At 44.1% G+C, this 27,447-nt stretch overlaps 21 non-coding genes across 21 annotated transcripts; all 21 read right to left on the bottom strand.

Annotated features, from left to right (window-relative positions):
• Window positions 1–526: 526 nt before the first annotated feature.
• LOC130402743 (5S ribosomal RNA) lies at window positions 527–645 on the bottom strand. The gene has a single exon (XR_008904013.1). It is a non-coding gene; the product is annotated as a 5S ribosomal RNA (ribosomal RNA).
• Window positions 646–1,174: 529 nt separating this feature from the next.
• Window positions 1,175–1,293, bottom strand: LOC130402756 (5S ribosomal RNA). The gene has a single exon (XR_008904025.1). It is a non-coding gene; the product is annotated as a 5S ribosomal RNA (ribosomal RNA).
• A 9,619-nt stretch (window positions 1,294–10,912) lies between these two features.
• Window positions 10,913–11,031, bottom strand: LOC130402741 (5S ribosomal RNA). The gene has a single exon (XR_008904011.1). It is a non-coding gene; the product is annotated as a 5S ribosomal RNA (ribosomal RNA).
• Window positions 11,032–11,560: 529 nt separating this feature from the next.
• On the bottom strand, window positions 11,561–11,679 carry LOC130402739 (5S ribosomal RNA). Its single transcript, XR_008904009.1, has one exon. It is a non-coding gene; the product is annotated as a 5S ribosomal RNA (ribosomal RNA).
• A 526-nt stretch (window positions 11,680–12,205) lies between these two features.
• Window positions 12,206–12,324, bottom strand: LOC130402742 (5S ribosomal RNA). Its single transcript, XR_008904012.1, has one exon. It is a non-coding gene; the product is annotated as a 5S ribosomal RNA (ribosomal RNA).
• A 2,597-nt stretch (window positions 12,325–14,921) lies between these two features.
• Window positions 14,922–15,040, bottom strand: LOC130402738 (5S ribosomal RNA). Its single transcript, XR_008904008.1, has one exon. It is a non-coding gene; the product is annotated as a 5S ribosomal RNA (ribosomal RNA).
• A 529-nt stretch (window positions 15,041–15,569) lies between these two features.
• On the bottom strand, window positions 15,570–15,688 carry LOC130402737 (5S ribosomal RNA). Its single transcript, XR_008904007.1, has one exon. It is a non-coding gene; the product is annotated as a 5S ribosomal RNA (ribosomal RNA).
• A 529-nt stretch (window positions 15,689–16,217) lies between these two features.
• LOC130402736 (5S ribosomal RNA) lies at window positions 16,218–16,336 on the bottom strand. Its single transcript, XR_008904006.1, has one exon. It is a non-coding gene; the product is annotated as a 5S ribosomal RNA (ribosomal RNA).
• Window positions 16,337–16,865: 529 nt separating this feature from the next.
• On the bottom strand, window positions 16,866–16,984 carry LOC130402735 (5S ribosomal RNA). The gene has a single exon (XR_008904005.1). It is a non-coding gene; the product is annotated as a 5S ribosomal RNA (ribosomal RNA).
• Window positions 16,985–17,513: 529 nt separating this feature from the next.
• Window positions 17,514–17,632, bottom strand: LOC130402729 (5S ribosomal RNA). Its single transcript, XR_008904000.1, has one exon. It is a non-coding gene; the product is annotated as a 5S ribosomal RNA (ribosomal RNA).
• Window positions 17,633–18,161: 529 nt separating this feature from the next.
• On the bottom strand, window positions 18,162–18,279 carry LOC130402750 (5S ribosomal RNA). Its single transcript, XR_008904019.1, has one exon. It is a non-coding gene; the product is annotated as a 5S ribosomal RNA (ribosomal RNA).
• A 529-nt stretch (window positions 18,280–18,808) lies between these two features.
• Window positions 18,809–18,927, bottom strand: LOC130402717 (5S ribosomal RNA). The gene has a single exon (XR_008903989.1). It is a non-coding gene; the product is annotated as a 5S ribosomal RNA (ribosomal RNA).
• Window positions 18,928–19,446: 519 nt separating this feature from the next.
• Window positions 19,447–19,565, bottom strand: LOC130402706 (5S ribosomal RNA). Its single transcript, XR_008903981.1, has one exon. It is a non-coding gene; the product is annotated as a 5S ribosomal RNA (ribosomal RNA).
• Window positions 19,566–20,094: 529 nt separating this feature from the next.
• LOC130402694 (5S ribosomal RNA) lies at window positions 20,095–20,213 on the bottom strand. Its single transcript, XR_008903970.1, has one exon. It is a non-coding gene; the product is annotated as a 5S ribosomal RNA (ribosomal RNA).
• A 1,327-nt stretch (window positions 20,214–21,540) lies between these two features.
• Window positions 21,541–21,657, bottom strand: LOC130402747 (5S ribosomal RNA). The gene has a single exon (XR_008904017.1). It is a non-coding gene; the product is annotated as a 5S ribosomal RNA (ribosomal RNA).
• A 1,846-nt stretch (window positions 21,658–23,503) lies between these two features.
• On the bottom strand, window positions 23,504–23,622 carry LOC130402690 (5S ribosomal RNA). The gene has a single exon (XR_008903966.1). It is a non-coding gene; the product is annotated as a 5S ribosomal RNA (ribosomal RNA).
• Window positions 23,623–24,150: 528 nt separating this feature from the next.
• LOC130402775 (5S ribosomal RNA) lies at window positions 24,151–24,269 on the bottom strand. Its single transcript, XR_008904040.1, has one exon. It is a non-coding gene; the product is annotated as a 5S ribosomal RNA (ribosomal RNA).
• Window positions 24,270–24,797: 528 nt separating this feature from the next.
• Window positions 24,798–24,916, bottom strand: LOC130402763 (5S ribosomal RNA). Its single transcript, XR_008904032.1, has one exon. It is a non-coding gene; the product is annotated as a 5S ribosomal RNA (ribosomal RNA).
• Window positions 24,917–25,444: 528 nt separating this feature from the next.
• LOC130402752 (5S ribosomal RNA) lies at window positions 25,445–25,563 on the bottom strand. The gene has a single exon (XR_008904021.1). It is a non-coding gene; the product is annotated as a 5S ribosomal RNA (ribosomal RNA).
• Window positions 25,564–26,092: 529 nt separating this feature from the next.
• LOC130402740 (5S ribosomal RNA) lies at window positions 26,093–26,211 on the bottom strand. The gene has a single exon (XR_008904010.1). It is a non-coding gene; the product is annotated as a 5S ribosomal RNA (ribosomal RNA).
• A 529-nt stretch (window positions 26,212–26,740) lies between these two features.
• On the bottom strand, window positions 26,741–26,859 carry LOC130402689 (5S ribosomal RNA). The gene has a single exon (XR_008903965.1). It is a non-coding gene; the product is annotated as a 5S ribosomal RNA (ribosomal RNA).
• Window positions 26,860–27,447: the final 588 nt, after the last annotated feature.

Raw genomic sequence — 27,447 nt, 5'->3', positions numbered from 1 at the left:
AGTGCAGGCGCAAAACCAGGCTTTATACAGTAGCACATAAGGAGTGAGAAAGCTGCTGAGGCTCGACGTTACACTTTTACAAAAACAATCATTAGTTAGATATAAACGGCAGTAATTGATTCAGTAGGACTCCTTATCCATGTAAACGATCATTGTGACATCTGAATTCATTAACTATCTGAAATACACTGCATGTGCGTGTGATGTTAAATGTTTGAACCAAGGTTAACGGTTAAAGTGTCAGAGAATGGGTGGTGATTTTTTGACGTCCTCCCATGATCTGAAGTGAGCGTGCGTGTTTGTGTAGGTGAAAGTTTAAGAAATGTACAAGCTGTCGGTTCAGCTCTCTGGTGCTCCCTGCTGGCAGTATCACTATACTGTCCTCATGTTTCACAAAAACAGTTTTGAGAGACGTTGTCAGTTTTTGTATGTTGCTTAAATCCTCCAAAGCGGTTGGCAGTAAACATCAGGTCACGGTACGCCACGGTAGGCCACGGAGGCAATGAGCTCGAGTTGAAAAAGAAAAAGCTTACAGCACCTGGTATTCCCAGGCGGTCTCCCATCCAAGTACTAACCAGGCCCGACCCTGCTTAGCTTCCGAGATCAGACGAGATCGGGCGTGTTCAGGGTAGTATGGCCGTAAGCAATTAGTGCAGGCGCAAAACCAGGTTTTATACAGTAGCACATAAGGAGTGAGAAAGCTGCTGAGGCTCGACGTTACACTCTTACAAAAACAATCATTAGTTAGATATAAACGGCAGTAATTGATTCAGTAGGACTCCTTATCCATGTAAACGATCATTGTGACATCTGAATTCATTAATTATCTGAAATACACTGCGTGTGCGTGTGATGTTAAATGTTTGAACCAAGGTTAACGGTTAAAGTGTCAGAGAATGGGTGGTGATTTTTTGACGTCCTCCCATGATCTGAAGTGAGCGTGCGTGTTTGTGTTGGTGAAAGTTTAAGAAATGTACAACTGTCGTTTCAGCTCTCTGGTGCTCCCTGCTGGCAGTATCACTATACTGTCCTCATGTTTCACAAAAATAGTTTTGAGAGACGTTGTCAGTCTTTGTATGTTGCTTAAATCCTCCAAAGCGGTTGGCAGTAAACATCAGGTCACGGTAGGTCACGGTAGGCCACGGAGGCAATGAGCTCGAGTTGAAAAAGGAAATGCTTACAGCACCTGGTATTCCCAGGCGGTCTCCCATCCAAGTACTAACCAGTCGCGACCCTGCTTAGCTTCCGAGATCAGACGAGATCGGGCGTGTTCAGGGTGGTATGGCCGTAAGCATTTAGTGCAGGCGCAAAACCAGGTTTATACAGTAGCACATAAGGAGTGAGAAAGCTGCTGAGGCTCGACGTTACACTTTTACAAAAACAATCATTAGTTAGATATAAACGGCAGTAATTGATTCAGTAGGACTCCTTATCCATGTAAACGATCATTGTGACATCTGAATTCATTAATTATCTGAAATACACTGCGTGTGCGTGTGATGTTAAATGTTTGAACCAAGGTTAACGGTTAAAGTGTCAGAGAATGGGTGGTGATTTTTTGACGTCCTCCCATGATCTGAAGTGAGCGTGCGTGTTTGTGTTGGTGAAAGTTTAAGAAATGTACAACTGTCGTTTCAGCTCTCTGGTGCTCCCTGCTGGCAGTATCACTATACTGTCCTCGTGTTTCACAAAAATAGTTTTGAGAGACGTTGTCAGTCTTTGTATGTTGCTTAAATCCTCCAAAGCGGTTGGCAGTAAACATCAGGTCACGGTAGGCCACGGAGGCAATGAGCTCGAGTTGAAAAAGAAAATGCTTACAGCACCTGGTATTCCCAGGCGGTCTCCCATCCAAGTACTAACCAGGCCCGACCCTGCTTAGCTTCCGAGATCAGACGAGATCGGGCGTGTTTTTTTTTTTTTTTATATATATATTTTTTTTATTATCAAAAAATATAGTTTACAATTAAAATTCCGTATTTACAGTAATTTACAATCTTTTACGGTCATAACCAAACACAGTATGACACACAGAAGACATACAGACAGTTGATAATCACAAATGTACACAACAATCATATAGAGAGGTTAACCCTAATCATACACAACAAACATTTGCGTCGGAGTGGTCTGCCAGGTCTTAACAAGCAGGAAAAACAATGCCCACACTACACACTAAATCCTAACGTCCCTGATTCCGTTACCATACTAAAGTGCTGTTCCTAACAAAATACTTGTGAAAATCCTCCCCTTCCCATCATTCAGAACCTCCTTCACATTCCCAACCACATCCTCCTTTACAAGTATTGCCACACCACACGATCTTGCCGTCCCACAATTGACGAATAACAGTCCCCTCCATTTCTCCTTGATTTCTGGCATTTTAGCCTGTGTCCAGTTTGTTTCCTGCAGCACTAAAATATCGGATTTAAAATTGATTAACACCTCATCAAACTTCGCCATATTGTTAAGACCGTTGATATTAATTGATGTGAGTGTGACCATTGAAATCAAAAGACACAGAGTGGGTATTACTGTTAAAATCTTCTTTTTTTTTTTACGTACCCCTTTCTTTTTCAAGTTCCTCTGTTCCTCATCGGAATCAACCCCTCTCCTGCGTCTGACCCTGGGCGCCCTCTCCCTACAAACACCCAACGCCTCATCCCAGACTTATTCTCCCTCTCCCTTCCATCAGCCAGTGTGGGGGGGGAAATTATAGGCGCCATACCACGCCAATGAGACGCGTCGGCTGTAGCCTCAATAGTCACAGCACAAGACCCCCAGGCTGCATCTTCCTCTACTGTAGGCCACCCGGGCGCCTGTAAAGAGAGGAGCCCCGCTTGAGAGCTCCTGCCCCCCCCCAACCCTGTGCCCCCATCTCCCCCTGATGCCGGGGCCATTGACACAACCAAATCCACTTCTAGGCTAGCCCCCGTGCCATGTCCCGCCTCGTTCCCCAACTGTCCAGACCCCCGCGGCACCTTGGCTACGCCCTCCGCTGGTGTAGGGTGCCCAGATGCCGGTAGAGAGGAAAGCTCTCCTTGAGAGCTTTGCCCCCCGGGCAACCCCATGCCCCCCACACCCGGGTCCTTCAGCACAACCTGTAGCTGACTGTCCAAGACTGTCTCCCCGTCAGACAGCTCCCCGTGCTCCATCTCCTCTTCCGCACTCTCTTCCCCTCCACTTTCCTCACTCTCCAACGATACAGCCCTTGAGTCTGGGTCAACTGAGAGGGCACCCCCTCCCACCTGCTCCTCCTTACACACACAATTTCCCTTTCTATTACCACACTCTCTGCATTTAATCACAGCCACACACTCCCTTGCATAGTGTCCCTGCTTCCCGCACTTCCGACAGAGGAAGTCAGGACAGTCCCTCACTATATGTCCAGGCTGGATGCACAATCTACACACCTTTAATTGTCTGTCATGGATGACTCGGAAATATTCAGCACCCTTTTCAGTGTCAAAACGTGTGGACCAAGGCAAGGACCGTACTTCCTTGTTAAACTTCACCTTAACAAACCGTGTACCCTCACATATGGTCATCCCAGGCCACTTCCTCCTTGCAATCGGCGAAACTGCCTCCACACCCCAGTCCGCAAGCTTCTTCAGAATCTCCTCATCCGTAATGTACACTGGTAGACTCATAAAGGACACCACCATCTCATCTGCAGTCAAGTCTTTTGCGACGACGCTGGTCCCCCTTATCCTAAAACCATCCAACAATCGCCTCTTCCCGTTGGGGTGATTCATCGTTACTTCATATTGGTTCAATGAGAGGTAGCGACATCCCAAGACCAATCCACATACACTCTGCATCGCCCTTAGCATCTCCATCATCGGGATTTTCTCCTCTCCCACAAGCTCCACAGCCACAGACAACTCCCTGCAGTAGCTCGGGCCACCATCCGCAACCTTGTCCTCCTTCTCTCTTGTTGCTCTCTCCGCAGTCACCGGTCTCCCGCCTAGTACGTCCTCCGATGTCCTCTTCGCCACACAACCACCATCCGTCACCGCAGCAGGAGCCGTGTTCCGTTCCATGCCGTCTTCCATTCGAGTTTTCGAAACCGCGTGAGACATCGAAAAAAAACCGAACTAAAGTATACTAATACTCCCCCAAACAGCAAGCTGTCGGGGGAATAAACGACTAGACGCAAAACCAACCAAAAAAATATCTATAAATACTTGATTTACCACCAAAAGAATCCTCGCTCCAACACCGTCCTCCTCTCACCACTCAAGCACACCAAACACTTCCTCAATGGGCGTATCACTTCCTCAATGGGCGTGTTCAGGGTGGTATGGCCGTAAGCAATTAGTGCTAGGCGCAAAACCAGGTTTTATACAGTAGCACATAAGGAGTGAGAAACCTGCTGAGGCTCGACGTTACACTTTTACAAAAACAATCATTAGTTAGATATAAACGGCAGTAATTGATTCAGTAGGACTCCTTATCCATGTAAACGATCATTGTGACATCTGAATTCATTAATTATCTGCAATACACTGCGTGTGCGTGTGATGTTAAATGTTTGAACCAAGGTTAACGGTTAAAGGGTCAGAGAATGGGTGGTGATTTTTTGACGTCCTCCCATGATCTGAAGTGAGCGTGCGTGTTTGTGTTGGTGAAAGTTTAAGAAATGTACAACTGTCGTTTCAGCTCTCTGGTGCTCCCTGCTGGCAGTATCACTATACTGTCCTCATGTTTCACAAAAATAGTTTTGAGAGACGTTGTCAGTCTTTGTATGTTGCTTAAATCCTCCAAAGCGGTTGGCAGTAAACATCAGGTCACGGTAGGCCACGGAGGCAATGAGCTCGAGTTGAAAAAGAATAAAGCTTACAGCACCTGGTATTCCCAGGCGGTCTCCCATCCAAGTACTAACCAGGCCCGACCCTGCTTATCTTCCGAGATCAGACGAGATCGGGCGTGTTCTTTTTTTTTTAATCTTTTTTTATTATTTTCCAGTTCACACATTTACAGCAGCCGATAACAGAGTATTATTTACATACATCATCTCTGGGGAAACAAAAACTTTTACAAACCCAACTTAATCTCCTTCCCTTATCCTCCCCACATCAATTAATCCCAATGAAGGCAGGACAAATATTGCGCCAAATCAAAAAATACAGCTCAATCTGCATGACCCGGTCTTTTCACCAGTTAAACACAATCTCCCCTCCCTCCCCTTCAGAGACTAATTTACTCCCACTCAAAAAGAAATTTTCCGCCTTGTCTCCTCCATACTTATACATTAAGTTCACATCTCTTTTCATTATTGATTTAAACAACATTTTTATTTTCACTTTCCGCCCCTCAAAGTGTGCGTAGTTCCTCCTGCAGACGACCGCGAGTCTGGCATGGCTCAAAACAAAATTCATTAGACAAAAATTAACATTTATTCTTTTTTCAAACGTACCAAACAAAAACAATGTCCTCCACCCTCCCTCCAAGTCTAAATCAGCAGCCCAGTTTTCTTTCAACAGTTCTTTCAAAAACTCAAAGAAATCAACTAACTCCCCACAGTCCAAAAAATAATGTAAAAAGCTCTCATGACCACTTTTGCAAACATCACACATCACATTTACATCATTATTAATCTTATTTAGCACCACGTTTGTATAAATCCTATTGTGTCTGATCAAGAAATCGTTGTTCTCACACTCTATACTATTATACCTTATCCCCATATTTGACCATATTTTCTTTACATTCATACCCACAAACACTCTGCTCCACACTTTCTCAGCTGCCGGCTCCTTCATCACATCCACTATCAACCATCTGTATACTTTCTTCACACTCATTTCTCCAATTTTAGTCTTTTTCCCATTCTCCATCACATATAGCTCAGGCATACTTGTTTCTCCCTTCACCACACATTCACTTTGGATGATCCTGGCCCACTCTAAGGGTATACTGGTTTTAATCTTTTCATATATTTTATTTATTTTCTCTCTATTATCCATCCCCTCCACCTCGCATACCTGATCATAAATGCAATTGTTTCTCAAGAATCCTGGGATGACCTCATAAATGATGTCCTTTATTTGTCTAATCCCTCCTTCTATGAATTTGGGCTCATATAATGTTTTGCCATTGTGTTTAATTTTTTCGTTTAAAAACAGGGGCAGTTTTACCAACGGTTGTATCCTCTCGCATTCATATTGCATCTTAGGTAGGAATTTCCTCCAGGCTTCAAAGACCTCCCTATAAAATTCTGGTATGGTTATCGTCATTGACTGTTTTAGGCCCATGTACCACACATACTGTCCTATGCCACCCACATCATTCATATATTTCTCCATAAAATCCTTCCACCCATATTTATATCCTCCCACAATATATTTCTTCACCGTTTTAATCCTTAATGCTGTCTTTTTTGTTTCTATATCTAATAAATTCAGCCCTCCTTCACACCTTTTTCCCACCAGTGTCCCATGTGCAATCTTAACTCCCTTCCCCTCCCATATAAAATCACACACAATTTTGTTAAGGTCGTTCTTAACCCATATTGGCATTTCTAATACAGACAACACATACACATAGCCTGATAGTAGCAAACTATTAACCACTGTAACCTTTCCCTTTAACCTGAGCTTCCTTGCCTTCCACCTCCCACATACAGTTTTTATTTTGTTGATAACTCCTGTCCATGTTGTCTCAGTTGCCTCTTTAGTTTCAACACCTAAATATATGCCCAACACTTTAATATACCTATCCTGCACCCTTAAACCTACTCCCTCTCTCTCTATGTTACCTATATACATTATTTCGGATTTTTCTTTATTTATTCTCGCGCCCGACGCTCTCCCATATATCTCTGCCAATTCTAGCACCCTTTTCACACTGTTCCCATCCCTCACCGTTATTGTTGTGTCGTCTGCATATTGATTTATTGTATGTATGCTCCCAGATGGTAGTTGTATGCCCTGAACTCTTGCGTCGTTTTTAATTAGTAAGGCCAGGGGCTCTGCTGAAATGGCATAGAGCAACGCCGATAGGGGACATCCCTGCCTTATCGATCTCCCAAGACAAAATCTGTCAGTCAGCACTCCATTTACTTTGACACAGCTCCTTGCACCCTCGTACAACCTCCTGACCCACCCCACTAATCTCTCTCCAAATCCAAATCTCACCAGTAATCTAAATAAAAACTCATGCTCCACCCTATCAAATGCTTTATTCCAATCTATAGCTAACACTATTCCCCCTGCCCCGTCTCTCTTCATGAATTCTATTGTATCCCTAACTGTCGCTATTGTGTCAGCTATATCCCTACCTGGTATACTGTAACTTTGAGATGTTTTAATTATATTCCCTATCACTCGTTTTATTCTGTTAGCCAACACCTTGGCCAGAATTTTGTAATCTACATTTAGCAGACTTATAGGCCTATAATTCTGCAAGTCTAGTTTACTTCCTTTCTTCTTAAAAACTAAGGTAATCACACCTTCTACCATCCTACCCTGCACTATCCCTGTTTTCTCAGTCTCCCTGAATACCTCTACTAAAATTGATGCCATCTGCTCCTTATATACTTTATAAAATTCAATCCCTATCCCATCACTCCCAGGACTCTTCCCGCTTTTCAGCCCCTCTATCGCCTCCATCACCTCCATCCTACTTATCTCTCTGTCACACCATTCACTATCGTCCACACTCAGCTTGCTTTCTACACTATCCAGTACCTCCACTATACTGTCCTCCTCTAATCCACCCCTCTGATATAACTCCCCATAAAACTCTTGCACCCTCTCCAGTATGGCCACATAGTCTGCTACTACCTCCCCCTCCTTTTTCCTGATTTCATGTATATATGTCCTGCTTTGTTTGCTTTTTTCTAGGCCCAGAAAATACGCTGTGCACCTTTCTCCCTCCAGCGCATATTTAGCTTTGCTCCGTAAAATTGCTCCTCTACATTTCTCTGCCTCATATCTCTGAAGTTCCATCTTTACCTCTATATAATTCTCCATGCTGTAACCTTCTTCATTCTCTGCTTTACTCAGCTCTACCCTCAGTCTTTCCCTCAACTCCTTCTCATTCTTCATCATTTTCACTTTTCTTTTCTTACTGTACCAAATGCTTATTGATTTAATCTTATTCTTCACTTTCTCCCATATCTCCCCAATCTGAGTATCTGCCCTATTCTCTTCAACATATTCTTTAATTTTCTCATTCTCCATATCTAATAACTCCCTAATCTGTTGTTTATATTCATCCTCTTCAATATAACCTGCATTCAAAATCCACATCCCTCCCCCTATCTCCTCTCTCCCTACTTTAATTCTGAATCTCACCCCGTCGTGGTCACTCAGTGCATTTATTTCATGTCTTATTCGGTCTATATGTTTTATGTTCTCTCCCTGTGTTAAAACCAAATCTATCCTGCTTTGTTTCAGTACACCATCCCTCATTTGTCTCCTGGTGAATTCCCTCCTCTCTGGATTCTCATTTCTCCACACATCTACTAAATTCTTGTCCTTCATCATGTCTAACAAGCTCTCCCTCGACTTTTCCCATCTGAACACTACACCTTGCCCTATATCTAACCTGCTACATTTAGTATTAAAATCCCCTACTATTATACATCTCCCAATCACTAGCCCTTTCAGCTCCTCTATTATAATTATTTTATCTATTTCTATATTCGGAACATATATATTAATTAGTCTAAACAACACATTTTGATACTTAAACTCTATGACTATTATCCTCCCTGTCCTATCTTTATATATCTCTTTTATCTCATCTACCCTATGTTTTTTAATCATTATAGCCACCCCTCTTGCATTCTTAGCCCCGTTATTATAATAAATCCCCCCCCCCCACACCTCCTTCACCTCTATAACTTTTACGTCATCCCAATTTGTCTCCTGTATGCATAGGATGTCACTTCTATATATATTTAAAAGTGACCTCAGTTTGCCCCTGTCCCTTAAACCATTCACATTAACAGAAGTTACTGTGGTCATGAGAGCTAAAAGAAAGAAAATATTTAAACCAAAAACCAAAGCAAGACTCACATGCCAGACCGCGGTCCTTTACTTCTCACTCCCCGTGTCTTCTCCTCCTCTGCTTTCCTTTTGGCGGCCAGTTCTTTTGTCTTCTTCCCTCCTTTTCGTCCTCTGCCCTCCTGTCTTTGCTCCTCATCTATTTTTTCCACCGGTTGTTCTGCTCTCCCTCGTTCACCGTCTGTAGCCTCCGACACATCATCGTACTCCGCTTTTCCCCCCTGCTCCATCATCTGTTCGTCACCGTCCTTCTCAGCACTGTCGCCGCTGTCAGATCTATACCGCCAATCCAGTTATTTTTCCGCTTCCTCGTTCTCACCTCCCGTCTCCTCTTCAGCTCCCCTTCCGTCATCGTTCTCTCCGTCTTTATCCTCCATCTGTTCTCCTCTCTCCTCCTCCCTCGCCGCTGCGTTCCGTTCCTCACACTCCCGCGCATAATGCCCTGTCTTCTGGCACCTGAAGCACTTGAAATCAGGGCACTCCCTGAAGATGTGTCCTGGCTTGATGCAGAGTCGGCACACCCGCACCTGTCGATCATGTATCACTCTAAAGTACTCCGCTCCTCTCAGTGTCTCTAACTTGGTTGAGTACGGGAGCGATCGTACCTGCTCATTAAAGCAGACTTTTAAAAATCTTGTCCCGTCCGCAATCTCCGTCCCCGGCCACTTGCGCCGTTTGATGACAGATATTGGCCGCACACCCCACTCCTCCAGCCTTGCCAGTATTGTTGCATCTTCCATGTAAACAGGCAAGTTAATAAATGACACCACCATGTCACTGTTCACAATCTCCCTGCCATGCACTAAGGCTCCTTTTACACGCACGCCGTCCAGGAGCTTGCGCTTTCCCACCTCATCCTTCATGGTGATTTCATAGTTTTTTTCCCCTCTCACACGGCATCCGCTCACCACTCCACATTGCACTGCCACTTCCCGCAGAATATCCATCATGGAAATCACCGCTGTTCCCTCCACCTCAACGTCCACTGTCAGCTCTTTCCCGTACTCTTTCTGCCGTCCTTCTCCCGTTTCTGGCCGATTCTCAATCCCATTCCTTCCCTCTTCCTCCAGTGCTCCAACTCCACTGCTAGGCATTGTCTGCTCCGGTCCTTTGTCTGCTGCCATGTGGTCCATCCGTCAAATGAAAGCCTCCCCAAACAGCAAAAAAAGCTGTGGGGAGATTTAGAACTATAATTAAATTACGATTTTGTCAAAATAATATAATCTACAAATCAACAAGAAGAAAAAACACCAGGCTGCTGTATCAGCCTACTCTGCCAACAAACTTTTTCCTGCTTCCTTCACTTCCTGCTTTGCGCACCTGAACGAGATCAGACGAGATCGGGCGTGTTCAGGGTGGTATGGCCGTAAGCAATTAGTGCAGGCGCAAAACCAGGTTTTATACAGTAGCACATAAGGAGTGAGAAAGCTGCTGAGGCTCGACGTTACACTCTTACAAAAACAATCATTAGTTAGATATAAACGGCAGTAATTGATTCAGTAGGACTCCTTATCCATGTAAACGATCATTGTGACATCTGAATTCATTAATTATCTGAAATACACTGCGTGTGCGTGTGATGTTAAATGTTTGAACCAAGGTTAACGGTTAAAGTGTCAGAGAATGGGTGGTGATTTTTTGACGTCCTCCCATGATCTGAAGTGAGCGTGCGTGTTTGTGTTGGTGAAAGTTTAAGAAATGTACAACTGTCGGTTCAGCTCTCTGGTGCTCCCTGCTGGCAGTATCACTATACTGTCCTCATGTTTCACAAAAATAGTTTTGAGAGACGTTGTCAGTTTTTGTATGTTGCTTAAATCCTCCAAAGCGGTTGGCAGTAAACATCAGGTCACGGTACGCCACGGTAGGCCACGGAGTCAATGAGCTCGAGTTGAAAAAGAAAAAGCTTACAGCACCTGGTATTCCCAGGCGGTCTCCCATCCAAGTACTAACCAGGCCCGACCCTGCTTAGCTTCCGAGATCAGACGAGATCGGGCGTGTTCAGGGTGGTATGGCCGTAAGCGATTAGTGCAGGCGCAAAACCAGGTTTTATACAGTAGCACATAAGGAGTGTGAAAGCTGCTGAGGCTCGACGTTACACTTTTACAAAAACAATCATTAGTTAGATATAAACGGCAGTAATTGATTCAGTAGGACTCCTTATCCATGTAATCGATCATTGTGACATCTGAATTCATTAATTATCTGAAATACACTGCGTGTGCGTGTGATGTTAAATGTTTGAACCAAGGTTAACGGTTAAAGTGTCAGAGAAAGGGTGGTGATTTTTTGACGTCCTCCCATGATCTGAAGTGAGCGTGCGTGTTTGTGTTGGTGAAAGTTTAAGAAATGTACAACTGTCGGTTCAGCTCTCTGGTGCTCCCTGCTGGCAGTATCACTATACTGTCCTCATGTTTCACAAAAATAGTTTTGAGAGACGTTGTCAGTTTTTGTATGTTGCTTAATTCCTCCAAAGCGGTTGGCAGTAAACATCAGGTCACGGTACGCCACGGTAGGCCACGGAGTCAATGAGCTCGAGTTGAAAAAGAAAAAGCTTACAGCACCTGGTATTCCCAGGCGGTCTCCCATCCAAGTACTAACCAGGCCCGACCCTGCTTAGCTTCCGAGATCAGACGAGATCGGGCGTGTTCAGGGTGGTATGGCCGTAAGCGATTAGTGCAGGCGCAAAACCAGGTTTTATACAGTAGCACATAAGGAGTGTGAAAGCTGCTGAGGCTCGACGTTACACTTTTACAAAAACAATCATTAGTTAGATATAAACGGCAGTAATTGACTCAGTAGGACTCCTTATCCATGTAAACGATCATTGTGACATCTGAATTCATTAATTATCTGAAATACACTGCGTGTGCGTGTGATGTTAAATGTTTGAACCAAGGTTAACGGTTAAAGTGTCAGAGAATGGGTGGTGATTTTTTGACGTCCTCCCATGATCTGAAGTGAGCGTGCGTGTTTGTGTTGGTGAAAGTTTAAGAAATGTACAACTGTCGTTTCAGCTCTCTGGTGCTCCCTGCTGGCAGTATCACTATACTGTCCTCATGTTTCACAAAAATAGTTTTGAGAGACGTCAGTTTTTGTATGTTGCTTAAATCCTCCAAAGCGGTTGGCAGTAAACATCAGGTCACGGTACGCCACGGTAGGCCACGGAGGCAATGAGCTCGAGTTGAAAAAGAAAAAGCTTACAGCACCTGGTATTCCCAGGCGGTCTCCCATCCAAGTACTAACCAGGCCCGACCCTGCTTAGCTTCCGAGATCAGACGAGATCGGGCGTGTTCAGGGTGGTATGGCCATAAGCAATTAGTGCAGGCGCAAAACCAGGTTTTATACAGTAGCACATAAGGAGTGAGAAAGCTGCTGAGGCTCGACGTTACACTCTTACAAAAACAATCATTAGTTAGATATAAACGGCAGTAATTGATTCAGTAGGACTCCTTATCCATGTAAACGATCATTGTGACATCTGAATTCATTAATTATCTGAAATACACTGCGTGTGCGTGTGATGTTAAATGTTTGAACCAAGGTTAACGGTTAAAGTGTCAGAGAATGGGTGGTGATTTTTTGACGTCCTCCCATGATCTGAGGCCTGTTTCAGGTAGGAGCTGGTTTTGAGGCAACCCCGAGTTTGTTCGCTCTGAGTTAGTGGAAACTCTGGGTTTTCCGTTTCAGGTAGCAGGTCAGCGCCAACCGAGAGTTAGTTGCTGCGGCAACAATACGCCGTGGACCTAACCTGCTCGGGAGTGGTTAGACCTACTCTGAGTTTGTTGTCTATAAGGCTGGAAGGCAGCTCTCGACAGAAGGAAGTGTTAGAAATGGCATGTCCTTTTCTACGAGAGCCTGTGGATGTAGAGGCTGCGATCCTCAGAAGGAATCTCTGTGAGGAACGATTATTAAGACCCCGGTTGAATATACTTTATTTTCCTGATAATTTTCTTCACGAGCGCTATCGTTTTCAGCGCAATTTATTTAGACCACCTTCTCAGCCCCCTTGTTAACTGTCAAAACGCACCGGGGGCATGCTTTAAGTTTATTTTTATTTTTTTTATCGCAATTAACGCATGTGCAGAATGATCCGCCCCGTGCATCCCACCCACTCTGTACTACAGTCACTTCAACGTTGTGGCTTTCCCATGATCAGAGTAGCTGACTAACCACGGACCTATAACTGCTGCAAGTCAAGAAACTCATTTAAGAATGCAAGGCAGAAAGACCCTGGTACTTGCTTTTAACCAGATGCTGTTCTTCTCTACATGCACATGCTCAGCATAATCGTCTGCATTGTTCACTGAAGTAAAACCCTTTGAGTAAACTGTTCAACAAAATAACTTGTCCCACCACAGCTCGTGTTCTAATAAAGACAATCTACTTATTATGAGGATTTTTTTATTTTCTGAAAGCACAAAAAAAAGAAGTCATTTATATTGGGTATGTTTTTAGAGCAGGGAACAGTATCCCCAGTTTGCACCTCACCCACTTATAACTTATGTTCCAAAATGTGGATCTCCAAAGCATCCTTTTGCATCTTTTGAATTGTTACAATTGCATGGAGGTTGGTGAGGGCATCTGGTTCAAGTGGGCGATGACGCCATCAGTAACTGGAAGAAGATGATTAGACAGTGCAATTATTACTTGAGCCAGAATATTGCCCCATCTAATTTGCAACGCGCTGGGTTGCGTGTACACATTTAATTATTTTGAATAACCAACCTCTTTTACTGTAAAGGCACTTCTATCCTGGGGGGTGGGGGGGATCAGAGGAGCTTCCCCCAGGGATGCCCTCAGCCACAGGACGCATACTCTGTTGGCTGAGGGCCATCTCCTCAGCCTCTGTGAGGGCTGCAGGTGGTGGACCCCCTCCAGTCTGCCAGGCCTCTGCTTTTTTTCGATTTGCTAACATGGAGGAAAATGTTACCCTAATATTCAGTAAGCGCCATTTGAAGACACATATATATTTATAATGCATTTTGCCTAGGTGTAGCCTTCTAATATATCTAATCCTATTAAATATTGGCAGTGTTGGGGTGGCTGGGAAATGTACTACTTACATTTACTGCTTAAATATAGTATACAAATATATAATACATGTTGAACATAGCTGTTAAATTAGGATAGAGCAGGCAAACCAGCACAATTGATTTGATTTCAATTAAACATTAGTTTACCTGTTTAAACTATATTTTATTTTACACAATTTACATATTGAATAAGTGGAAGATATTAAACTTTCCTCTTATTTTATTTTACCTAATTATTGACTCACGCATGACTTGTTCAGCTATTTCCTGCCAAGCTCTCTCTCGCGCTCTCGCTGCCGCGGCGGTATTGCTTTTTTTTGTTAAAATGGGTAACTGCTCGGCATACACGTTCATTAGAATTTCCAATTCCGTGGGGAAAAGTAAGTGGATCTACGCTTTTGGTCCATGTTTGATCATGTTATCAGAGATCCATTGATGATGGCTCTTCATAGTCACAGGCACGCCCTCAACCCAGAGTGAACATACTCAGAGTTGATTAACCCAACGCTGATCACCTGTTCTGAAACCGAAAATCCAGAGTTGCTTTTCAACCCTGAACTCTGAGGTCAACCAACTCAGAGAGCGCAGGATTAAACTCAGAGTATGTTAAACCAGCTACCTGAAACAGGCCTCTGAAGTGAGCGTGCGTGTTTGTGTTGGTGAAAGTTTAAGAAATGTACAACTGTCGTTTCAGCTCTCTGGTGCTCCCTGCTGGCAGTATCACTATACTGTCCTCATGTTTCACAAAAATAGTTTTGAGAGACGTTGTCAGTTTTTGTATGTTGCTTAAATCCTCCAAAGCGGTTGGCAGTAAACATCAGGTCACGGTACGCCACGGTAGGCCACGGAGGCAATGAGCTCGAGTTGAAAAAGAAAAAGCTTACAGCACCTGGTATTCCCAGGCGGTCTCCCATCCAAGTACTAACCAGGCCCGACCCTGCTTAGCTTCCGAGATCAGACGAGATCGGGCGTGTTCAGGGTGGTATGGCCGTAAGCAATTAGTGCAGGCGCAAAACCAGGTTTTATACAGTAGCACATAAGGAGTGAGAAAGCTGCTGAGGCTCGACGTTACACTCTTACAAAAACAATCATTAGTTAGATATAAACGGCAGTAATTGATTCAGTAGGACTCCTTATCCATGTAAACGATCATTGTGACATCTGAATTCATTAATTATCTGAAATACACTGCGTGTGCGTGTGATGTTAAATGTTTGAACCAAGGTTAACGGTTAAAGTGTCAGAGAATGGGTGGTGATTTTTTGACGTCCTCCCATGATCTGAAGTGAGCGTGCGTGTTTGTGTTGGTGAAAGTTTAAGAAATGTACAACTGTCGGTTCAGCTCTCTGGTGCTCCCTGCTGGCAGTATCACTATACTGTCCTCATGTTTCACAAAAATAGTTTTGAGAGACGTTGTCAGTTTTTGTATGTTGCTTAAATCCTCCAAAGCGGTTGGCAGTAAACATCAGGTCACGGTACGCCACGGTAGGCCACGGAGGCAATGAGCTCGAGTTGAAAAAGAAAAAGCTTACAGCACCTGGTATTCCCAGGCGGTCTCCCATCCAAGTACTAACCAGGCCCGACCCTGCTTAGCTTCCGAGATCAGACGAGATCGGGCGTGTTCAGGGTGGTATGGCCGTAAGCAATTAGTGCAGGCGCAAAACCAGGTTTTATACAGTAGCACATAAGGAGTGAGAAAGCTGCTGAGGCTCGACGTTACACTCTTACAAAAACAATCATTAGTTAGATATAAACGGCAGTAATTGATTCAGTAGGACTCCTTATCCATGTAAACGATCATTGTGACATCTGAATTCATTAATTATCTGAAATACACTGCGTGTGCGTGTGATGTTAAATGTTTGAACCAAGGTTAACGGTTAAAGTGTCAGAGAATGGGTGGTGATTTTTTGACGTCCTCCCATGATCTGAAGTGAGCGTGCGTGTTTGTGTTGGTGAAAGTTTAAGAAATGTACAACTGTCGGTTCAGCTCTCTGGTGCTCCCTGCTGGCAGTATCACTATACTGTCCTCATGTTTCACAAAAATAGTTTTGAGAGACGTTGTCAGTTTTTGTATGTTGCTTAAATCCTCCAAAGCGGTTGGCAGTAAACATCAGGTCACGGTACGCCACGGTAGGCCACGGAGTCAATGAGCTCGAGTTGAAAAAGAAAAAGCTTACAGCACCTGGTATTCCCAGGCGGTCTCCCATCCAAGTACTAACCAGGCCCGACCCTGCTTAGCTTCCGAGATCAGACGAGATCGGGCGTGTTCAGGGTGGTATGGCCGTAAGCAATTAGTGCAGGCGCAAAACCAGGTTTTATACAGTAGCACATAAGGAGTGAGAAAGCTGCTGAGGCTCGACGTTACACTTTTACAAAAACAATCATTAGTTAGATATAAACGGCAGTAATTGATTCAGTAGGACTCCTTATCCATGTAAACGATCATTGTGACATCTGAATTCATTAATTATCTGAAATACACTGCGTGTGCGTGTGATGTTAAATGTTTGAACCAAGGTTAACGGTTAAAGTGTCAGAGAATGGGTGGTGATTTTTTGACGTCCTCCCATGATCTGAAGTGAGCGTGCGTGTTTGTGTTGGTGAAAGTTTAAGAAATGTACAACTGTCGGTTCAGCTCTCTGGTGCTCCCTGCTGGCAGTATCACTATACTGTCCTCATGTTTCACAAAAATAGTTTTGAGAGACGTTGTCAGTTTTTGTATGTTGCTTAAATCCTCCAAAGCGGTTGGCAGTAAACATCAGGTCACGGTACGCCACGGTAGGCCACGGAGTCAATGAGCTCGAGTTGAAAAAGAAAAAGCTTACAGCACCTGGTATTCCCAGGCGGTCTCCCATCCAAGTACTAACCAGGCCCGACCCTGCTTAGCTTCCGAGATCAGACGAGATCGGGCGTGTTCAGGGTGGTATGGCCGTAAGCAATTAGTGCAGGCGCAAAACCAGGTTTTATACAGTAGCACATAAGGAGTGAGAAAGCTGCTGAGGCTCGACGTTACACTCTTACAAAAACAATCATTAGTTAGATATAAACGGCAGTAATTGATTCAGTAGGACTCCTTATCCATGTAAACGATCATTGTGACATCTGAATTCATTAATTATCTGAAATACACTGCGTGTGCGTGTGATGTTAAATGTTTGAACCAAGGTTAACGGTTAAAGTGTCAGAGAATGGGTGGTGATTTTTTGACGTCCTCCCATGATCTGAAGTGAGCGTGCGTGTTTGTGTTGGTGAAAGTTTAAGAAATGTACAACTGTCGGTTCAGCTCTCTGGTGCTCCCTGCTGGCAGTATCACTATACTGTCCTCATGTTTCACAAAAATAGTTTTGAGAGACGTTGTCAGTTTTTGTATGTTGCTTAAATCCTCCAAAGCGGTTGGCAGTAAACATCAGGTCACGGTACGCCACGGTAGGCCACGGAGTCAATGAGCTCGAGTTGAAAAAGAAAAAGCTTACAGCACCTGGTATTCCCAGGCGGTCTCCCATCCAAGTACTAACCAGGCCCGACCCTGCTTAGCTTCCGAGATCAGACGAGATCGGGCGTGTTCAGGGTGGTATGGCCGTAAGCAATTAGTGCAGGCGCAAAACCAGGTTTTATACAGTAGCACATAAGGAGTGAGAAAGCTGCTGAGGCTCGACGTTACACTCTTACAAAAACAATCATTAGTTAGATATAAACGGCAGTAATTGATTCAGTAGGACTCCTTATCCATGTAAACGATCATTGTGACATCTGAATTCATTAATTATCTGAAATACACTGCGTGTGCGTGTGATGTTAAATGTTTGAACCAAGGTTAACGGTTAAAGTGTCAGAGAATGGGTGGTGATTTTTTGACGTCCTCCCATGATCTGAAGTGAGCGTGCGTGTTTGTGTTGGTGAAAGTTTAAGAAATGTACAACTGTCGGTTCAGCTCTCTGGTGCTCCCTGCTGGCAGTATCACTATACTGTCCTCATGTTTCACAAAAATAGTTTTGAGAGACGTTGTCAGTTTTTGTATGTTGCTTAAATCCTCCAAAGCGGTTGGCAGTAAACATCAGGTCACGGTACGCCACGGTAGGCCACGGAGTCAATGAGCTCGAGTTGAAAAAGAAAAAGCTTACAGCACCTGGTATTCCCAGGCGGTCTCCCATCCAAGTACTAACCAGGCCCGACCCTGCTTAGCTTCCGAGATCAGACGAGATCGGCGTGTTCAGGGTGGTATGGCCGTAAGCAATTAGTGCAGGCGCAAAACCAGGTTTTATACAGTAGCACATAAGGAGTGAGAAAGCTGCTGAGGCTCGACGTTACACTTTTACAAAAACAATCATTAGTTAGATATAAACGGCAGTAATTGATTCAGTAGGACTCCTTATCCATGTAAACGATCATTGTGACATCTGAATTCATTAATTATCTGAAATACACTGCGTGTGCGTGTGATGTTAAATGTTTGAACCAAGGTTAACGGTTAAAGTGTCAGAGAATGGGTGGTGATTTTTTGACGTCCTCCCATGATCTGAAGTGAGCGTGCGTGTTTGTGTTGGTGAAAGTTTAAGAAATGTACAACTGTCGGTTCAGCTCTCTGGTGCTCCCTGCTGGCAGTATCACTATACTGTCCTCATGTTTCACAAAAATAGTTTTGAGAGACGTTGTCAGTTTTTGTATGTTGCTTAAATCCTCCAAAGCGGTTGGCAGTAAACATCAGGTCACGGTACGCCACGGTAGGCCACGGAGTCAATGAGCTCGAGTTGAAAAAGAAAAAGCTTACAGCACCTGGTATTCCCAGGCGGTCTCCCATCCAAGTACTAACCAGGCCCGACCCTGCTTAGCTTCCGAGATCAGACGAGATCGGGCGTGTTCAGGGTGGTATGGCCGTAAGCAATTAGTGCAGGCGCAAAACCAGGTTTTATACAGTAGCACATAAGGAGTGAGAAAGCTGCTGAGGCTCGACGTTACACTCTTACAAAAACAATCATTAGTTAGATATAAACGGCAGTAATTGATTCAGTAGGACTCCTTATCCATGTAAACGATCATTGTGACATCTGAATTCATTAATTATCTGAAATACACTGCGTGTGCGTGTGATGTTAAATGTTTGAACCAAGGTTAACGGTTAAAGTGTCAGAGAATGGGTGGTGATTTTTTGACGTCCTCCCATGATCTGAAGTGAGCGTGCGTGTTTGTGTTGGTGAAAGTTTAAGAAATGTACAACTGTCGGTTCAGCTCTCTGGTGCTCCCTGCTGGCAGTATCACTATACTGTCCTCATGTTTCACAAAAATAGTTTTGAGAGACGTTGTCAGTTTTTGTATGTTGCTTAAATCCTCCAAAGCGGTTGGCAGTAAACATCAGGTCACGGTACGCCACGGAGTCAATGAGCTCGAGTTGAAAAAGAAAAAGCTTACAGCACCTGGTATTCCCAGGCGGTCTCCCATCCAAGTACTAACCAGGCCCGACCCTGCTTAGCTTCCGAGATCAGACGAGATCGGGCGTGTTCAGGGTGGTATGGCCGTAAGCAATTAGTGCAGGCGCAAAACCAGGTTTTATACAGTAGCACATAAGGAGTGAGAAAGCTGCTGAGGCTCGACGTTACACTCTTACAAAAACAATCATTAGTTAGATATAAACGGCAGTAATTGATTCAGTAGGACTCCTTATCCATGTAAACGATCATTGTGACATCTGAATTCATTAATTATCTGAAATACACTGCGTGTGCGTGTGATGTTAAATGTTTGAACCAAGGTTAACGGTTAAAGTGTCAGAGAATGGGTGGTGATTTTTTGACGTCCTCCCATGATCTGAAGTGAGCGTGCGTGTTTGTGTTGGTGAAAGTTTAAGAAATGTACAACTGTCGGTTCAGCTCTCTGGTGCTCCCTGCTGGCAGTATCACTATACTGTCCTCATGTTTCACAAAAATAGTTTTGAGAGACGTTGTCAGTTTTTGTATGTTGCTTAAATCCTCCAAAGCGGTTGGCAGTAAACATCAGGTCACGGTACGCCACGGTAGGCCACGGAGTCAATGAGCTCGAGTTGAAAAAGAAAAAGCTTACAGCACCTGGTATTCCCAGGCGGTCTCCCATCCAAGTACTAACCAGGCCCGACCCTGCTTAGCTTCCGAGATCAGACGAGATCGGGCGTGTTCAGGGTGGTATGGCCGTAAGCAATTAGTGCAGGCGCAAAACCAGGTTTTATACAGTAGCACATAAGGAGTGAGAAAGCTGCTGAGGCTCGACGTTACACTCTTACAAAAACAATCATTAGTTAGATATAAACGGCAGTAATTGATTCAGTAGGACTCCTTATCCATGTAAACGATCATTGTGACATCTGAATTCATTAATTATCTGAAATACACTGCGTGTGCGTGTGATGTTAAATGTTTGAACCAAGGTTAACGGTTAAAGTGTCAGAGAATGGGTGGTGATTTTTTGACGTCCTCCCATGATCTGTGGGGTGTTCCACAAAGCCGGTTTTATCACATAACCGGGTAAACCCAGGGTTTGCTGTAACCCTAGGTTTTCCGTTCCAAAAGGATCACGGTATGTTAGTTGCTATAGCAACATATGCTCTGAATCAAACCTGGTCGGACCAGGTTTTGCGCAGGTTAAGTTTGAAACATAACCCGGTTTGGGTATTTCAACCGGCGTTCACCGCAAGCTTTCATGTGTCACAATGGCATGCACTTTTGATGAGAGAACTGCTGATATCAGAGCGCAAATTATACGTGCAATCCACCGGGAGCGATTGATAAGACCACGGCTCGACATCTTGGCATATTGGATGACTTTTTGCTGGAGTGGAGAGATATAGATTCTCGCGCAAATCTTTAATATATTTAAATAGCCTTACATAGCCAACACTACCAATCGAGGACCTGGCCTCAGTTCACTCCAGACTATTGCGTAGCCCTCCGTTTTTTTCAAATGGTAGTTTTATCTAGGCTATAATGCTGGAGATGCTGAGCACATCACAGTCGTTTCAGATGACCCATCCAAGATTTGTATCGGCCTCCTATCATACAAAAAGCAATATTGTCTGAGTACTATGCCGAGAGGCATTTACAACATAAAGTATAAATAGTCCTAACGGACTTGCATCCACTGGAGAATGTTCGATCGTAGCCGGCGGCTTCATTACAAGCACTGATCCATCTTGATCTGTGAAGTTGATGAATTGTCACTTTTAGGTTTTCTACCCAGTTACCAAAAAATAAACATTTGGAATAGTATGCGCTGTGGCAAGCACACGGTTTGCACTGAAGTGAGCGTGCGTGTTTGTGTTGGTGAAAGTTTAAGAAATGTACAACTGTCGGTTCAGCTCTCTGGTGCTCCCTGCTGGCAGTATCCTATACGTCCTCATGTTTCACAAAAATAGTTTTGAGACGTTGTCAGTTTTTGTATGTTGCTTAAATCCTCCAAAGCGGTTGGCAGTAACATCAGGTCACGGTACGCCACGGTAGCCACGGAGTCTGAGCTCGAGTTGAAAAGAAAGCTTACAGCACCTGGTATTCCCAGGCGGTCTCCCATCCAAGTACTAACCAGGCCCGACCCTGCTTAGCTTCCGAGATCACGAGATCGGGCGTGTTCAGGGTGGTATGGCCGTAAGCAATTAGTGCAGGCGCAAAACCAGGTTTTATACAGTAGCACATAAGGAGTGAGAAAGCTGCTGAGGCTCGACGTTACACTCTTACAAAAACATTAGTTAGATATAAACGGCAGTAATTGATTCAGTAGGACTCCTTATCCATGTAAACGATCATTGTGACATCTGAATTCATTAATTATCTGAAATACACTGCGTGTGCGTGTGATGTTAAATGTTTGAACCAAGGTTAACGGTTAAAGTGTCAGAGAATGGGTGGTGATTTTTTGACGTCCTCCCATGATTGTCCCACCACAGCTCGTGTTCTAATAAAGACAATCTACTTATTATGAGGATTTTTTTATTTTCTGAAAGCACAAAAAAAAAGAAGTCATTTATATTGGGTATGTTTTTAGAGCAGGGAACAGTATCCCAGTTTGCACCTCACCCACTTATAACTTATGTTCCAAAATGTGGATCTCCAAAGCATCCTTTTGCATCTTTTGAATTGTTACAATTGCATGGAGGTTGGTGAGGGCATCTGGTTCAAGTGGGCGATGACGCCATCAGTAACTGGAAGAAGATGATTAGACAGTGCAATTATTACTTGAGCCAGAATATTGCCCCATCTAATTTGCAACGCGCTGGGTTGCGTGTACATATTTAATTATTTTGAATAACCAACCTCTTTTACTGTAAAGGCACTTCTATCCTGGGGGGTGGGGGGGATCAGAGGAGCTCCCCCCAGGGATGCCCTCAGCCACAGGACGCATACTCTGTTGGCTGAGGGCCATCTCCTCAGCCTCTGTGAGGGCTGCAGGTGGTGGACCCCCTCCAGTCTGCCAGGCCTCTGCTTTTTTTCGATTTGCTAACATGGAGGAAAATGTTACCCTAATATTCAGTAAGCGCCATTTTGAAGACACATATATATTTATAATGCATTTTGCCTAGGTGTAGCCTTCTAATATATCTAAATCCTATTAAATATTGGCAGTGTTGGGGTGGCTGGGAAATGTACTACTTACATTTACTGCTTAAATATAGTATACAAATATATAATACATGTTGAACATAGCTGTTAAATTAGGTAGAGCAGGCAAAACAGCACAATTGATTTGATTTCAATTAAACATTAGTTTACCTGTTTAAACTATATTTTATTTTACACAATTTACATATTGAATAAGTGGAAGATATTAAACTTTCCTCTTATTTTATTTACTAATTTATTTGACTCACGCATTGACTTGTTCAGCTATTTCCTGCCAAGCTCTCTCTCGCGCTCTCGCTGCCGCGGCGGTATTGCTTTTTTTTGTTAAAATGGGTAACTGCTCGGCATACACGTTCATTAGAATTTCCAATTCCGTGGGGGAAAAGTAAGTGGATCTACGCTTTTGGTCCATGTTTGATCATGTTATCAGAGATCCATTGATGATGGCTCTTCATAGTCAACAGGCACGCCCTCAACCCAGAGTGAACATACTCAGAGTTGATTAACCCAACGCTGATCACCTGTTCTGAAACCGAAAATCCAGAGTTGCTTTTCAACCCTGAACTCTGAGTCAACCAACTCAGAGCGCAGGATTAAACTCAGAGTATGTTAAACCAGCTACCTGAAACAGGCCTCTGAAGTGAGCGTGCGTGTTTGTGTTGGTGAAAGTTTAAGAAATGTACAACTGTCGGTTCAGCTCTCTGGTGCTCCCTGCTGGCAGTATCACTATACTGTCCTCATGTTTCACAAAAATAGTTTTGAGAGACGTTGTCAGTTTTTGTATGTTGCTTAAATCCTCCAAAGCGGTTGGCAGTAAACATCAGGTCACGGTACGCCACGGTAGGCCACGGAGGCAATGAGCTCGAGTTGAAAAAGAAAAAGCTTACAGCACCTGGTATTCCCAGGCGGTCTCCCATCCAAGTACTAACCAGGCCCGACCCTGCTTAGCTTCCGAGATCAGACGAGATCGGGCGTGTTCAGGGTGGTATGGCCGTAAGCAATTAGTGCAGGCGCAAAACCAGGTTTTATACAGTAGCACATAAGGAGTGAGAAAGCTGCTGAGGCTCGACGTTACACTTTACAAAAACAATCATTAGTTAGATATAAACGGCAGTAATTGATTCAGTAGGACTCCTTATCCATGTAAACGATCATTGTGACATCTGAATTCATTAATTATCTGAAATACACTGCGTGTGCGTGTGATGTTAAATGTTTGAACCAAGGTTAACGGTTAAAGTGTCAGAGAATGGGTGGTGATTTTTTGACGTCCTCCCATGATCTGAAGTGAGCGTGCGTGTTTGTGTTGGTGAAAGTTTAAGAAATGTACAACTGTCGGTTCAGCTCTCTGGTGCTCCCTGCTGGCAGTATCACTATACTGTCCTCATGTTTCACAAAAATAGTTTTGAGAGACGTTGTCAGTTTTTGTATGTTGCTTAAATCCTCCAAAGCGGTTGGCAGTAAACATCAGGTCACGGTACGCCACGGTAGGCCACGGAGTCAATGAGCTCGAGTTGAAAAAGAAAAAGCTTACAGCACCTGGTATTCCCAGGCGGTCTCCCATCCAAGTACTAACCAGGCCCGACCCTGCTTAGCTTCCGAGATCAGACGAGATCGGGCGTGTTCAGGGTGGTATGGCCGTAAGCAATTAGTGCAGGCGCAAAACCAGGTTTTATACAGTAGCACATAAGGAGTGAGAAAGCTGCTGAGGCTCGACGTTACACTTTTACAAAAACAATCATTAGTTAGATATAAACGGCAGTAATTGATTCAGTAGGACTCCTTATCCATGTAAACGATCATTGTGACATCTGAATTCATTAATTATCTGAAATACACTGCGTGTGCGTGTGATGTTAAATGTTTGAACCAAGGTTAACGGTTAAAGTGTCAGAGAATGGGTGGTGATTTTTTGACGTCCTCCCATGATCTGAAGTGAGCGTGCGTGTTTGTGTTGGTGAAAGTTTAAGAAATGTACAACTGTCGGTTCAGCTCTCTGGTGCTCCCTGCTGGCAGTATCACTATACTGTCCTCATGTTTCACAAAAATAGTTTTGAGAGACGTTGTCAGTTTTTGTATGTTGCTTAAATCCTCCAAAGCGGTTGGCAGTAAACATCAGGTCACGGTACGCCACGGTAGGCCACGGAGTCAATGAGCTCGAGTTGAAAAAGAAAAGCTTACAGCACCTGGTATTCCCAGGCGGTCTCCCATCCAAGTACTAACCAGGCCCGACCCTGCTTAGCTTCCGAGATCAGACGAGATCGGGCGTGTTCAGGGTGGTATGGCCGTAAGCAATTAGTGCAGGCGCAAAACCAGGTTTTATACAGTAGCACATAAGGAGTGAGAAAGCTGCTGAGGCTCGACGTTACACTTTACAAAAACAATCATTAGTTAGATATAAACGGCAGTAATTGATTCAGTAGGACTCCTTATCCATGTAAACGATCATTGTGACATCTGAATTCATTAATTATCTGAAATACACTGCGTGTGCGTGTGATGTTAAATGTTTGAACCAAGGTTAACGGTTAAAGTGTCAGAGAATGGGTGGTGATTTTTTGACGTCCTCCCATGATCTGAAGTGAGCGTGCGTGTTTGTGTTGGTGAAAGTTTAAGAAATGTACAACTGTCGGTTCAGCTCTCTGGTGCTCCCTGCTGGCAGTATCACTATACTGTCCTCATGTTTCACAAAAATAGTTTTGAGAGACGTTGTCAGTTTTTGTATGTTGCTTAAATCCTCCAAAGCGGTTGGCAGTAAACATCAGGTCACGGTACGCCACGGTAGGCCACGGAGGCAATGAGCTCGAGTTGAAAAAGAAAAAGCTTACAGCACCTGGTATTCCCAGGCGGTCTCCCATCCAAGTACTAACCAGGCCCGACCCTGCTTAGCTTCCGAGATCAGACGAGATCGGGCGTGTTCAGGGTGGTATGGCCGTAAGCAATTAGTGCAGGCGCAAAACCAGGTTTTATACAGTAGCACATAAGGAGTGAGAAAGCTGCTGAGGCTCGACGTTACACTTTTACAAAAACAATCATTAGTTAGATATAAACGGCAGTAATTGATTCAGTAGGACTCCTTATCCATGTAAACGATCATTGTGACATCTGAATTCATTAATTATCTGAAATACACTGCGTGTGCGTGTGATGTTAAATGTTTGAACCAAGGTTAACGGTTAAAGTGTCAGAGAATGGGTGGTGATTTTTTGACGTCCTCCCATGATCTGAAGTGAGCGTGCGTGTTTGTGTTGGTGAAAGTTTAAGAAATGTACAACTGTCGGTTCAGCTCTCTGGTGCTCCCTGCTGGCAGTATCACTATACTGTCCTCATGTTTCACAAAAATAGTTTTGAGAGACGTTGTCAGTTTTTGTATGTTGCTTAAATCCTCCAAAGCGGTTGGCAGTAAACATCAGGTCACGGTACGCCACGGTAGGCCACGGAGGCAATGAGCTCGAGTTGAAAAAGAAAAAGCTTACAGCACCTGGTATTCCCAGGCGGTCTCCCATCCAAGTACTAACCAGGCCCGACCCTGCTTAGCTTCCGAGATCAGACGAGATCGGGCGTGTTCAGGGTGGTATGGCCGTAAGCAATTAGTGCAGGCGCAAAACCAGGTTTTATACAGTAGCACATAAGGAGTGAGAAAGCTGCTGAGGCTCGACGTTACACTCTTTACAAAAACAATCATTAGTTAGATATAAACGGCAGTAATTGATTCAGTAGGACTCCTTATCCATGTAAACGATCATTGTGACATCTGAATTCATTAATTATCTGAAATACACTGCGTGTGCGTGTGATGTTAAATGTTTGAACCAAGGTTAACGGTTAAAGTGTCAGAGAATGGGTGGTGATTTTTTGACGTCCTCCCATGATCTGAAGTGAGCGTGCGTGTTTGTGTTGGTGAAAGTTTAAGAAATGTACAACTGTCGGTTCAGCTCTCTGGTGCTCCCTGCTGGCAGTATCACTATACTGTCCTCATGTTTCACAAAAATAGTTTTGAGAGACGTTGTCAGTTTTTGTATGTTGCTTAAATCCTCCAAAGCGGTTGGCAGTAAACATCAGGTCACGGTACGCCACGGTAGGCCACGGAGTCAATGAGCTCGAGTTGAAAAAGAAAAGCTTACAGCACCTGGTATTCCCAGGCGGTCTCCCATCCAAGTACTAACCAGGCCCGACCCTGCTTAGCTTCCGAGATCAGACGAGATCGGGCGTGTTCAGGGTGGTATGGCCGTAAGCAATTAGTGCAGGCGCAAAACCAGGTTTTATACAGTAGCACATAAGGAGTGAGAAAGCTGCTGAGGCTCGACGTTACACTTTACAAAAACAATCATTAGTTAGATATAAACGGCAGTAATTGATTCAGTAGGACTCCTTATCCATGTAAACGATCATTGTGACATCTGAATTCATTAATTATCTGAAATACACTGCGTGTGCGTGTGATGTTAAATGTTTGAACCAAGGTTAACGGTTAAAGTGTCAGAGAATGGGTGGTGATTTTTTGACGTCCTCCCATGATCTGAAGTGAGCGTGCGTGTTTGTGTTGGTGAAAGTTTAAGAAATGTACAACTGTCGGTTCAGCTCTCTGGTGCTCCCTGCTGGCAGTATCACTATACTGTCCTCATGTTTCACAAAAATAGTTTTGAGAGACGTTGTCAGTTTTTGTATGTTGCTTAAATCCTCCAAAGCGGTTGGCAGTAAACATCAGGTCACGGTACGCCACGGTAGGCCACGGAGGCAATGAGCTCGAGTTGAAAAAGAAAAAGCTTACAGCACCTGGTATTCCCAGGCGGTCTCCCATCCAAGTACTAACCAGGCCCGACC

Source organism: Gadus chalcogrammus, chromosome 13 (assembly GCF_026213295.1).
Source record: "Gadus chalcogrammus isolate NIFS_2021 chromosome 13, NIFS_Gcha_1.0, whole genome shotgun sequence".
NCBI classification, from domain to species: Eukaryota; Metazoa; Chordata; class Actinopteri; order Gadiformes; family Gadidae; genus Gadus; species Gadus chalcogrammus.
Note: the sequence above shows the minus strand (reverse complement) of the source record. Positions and strands in the feature narration are given on the sequence as shown.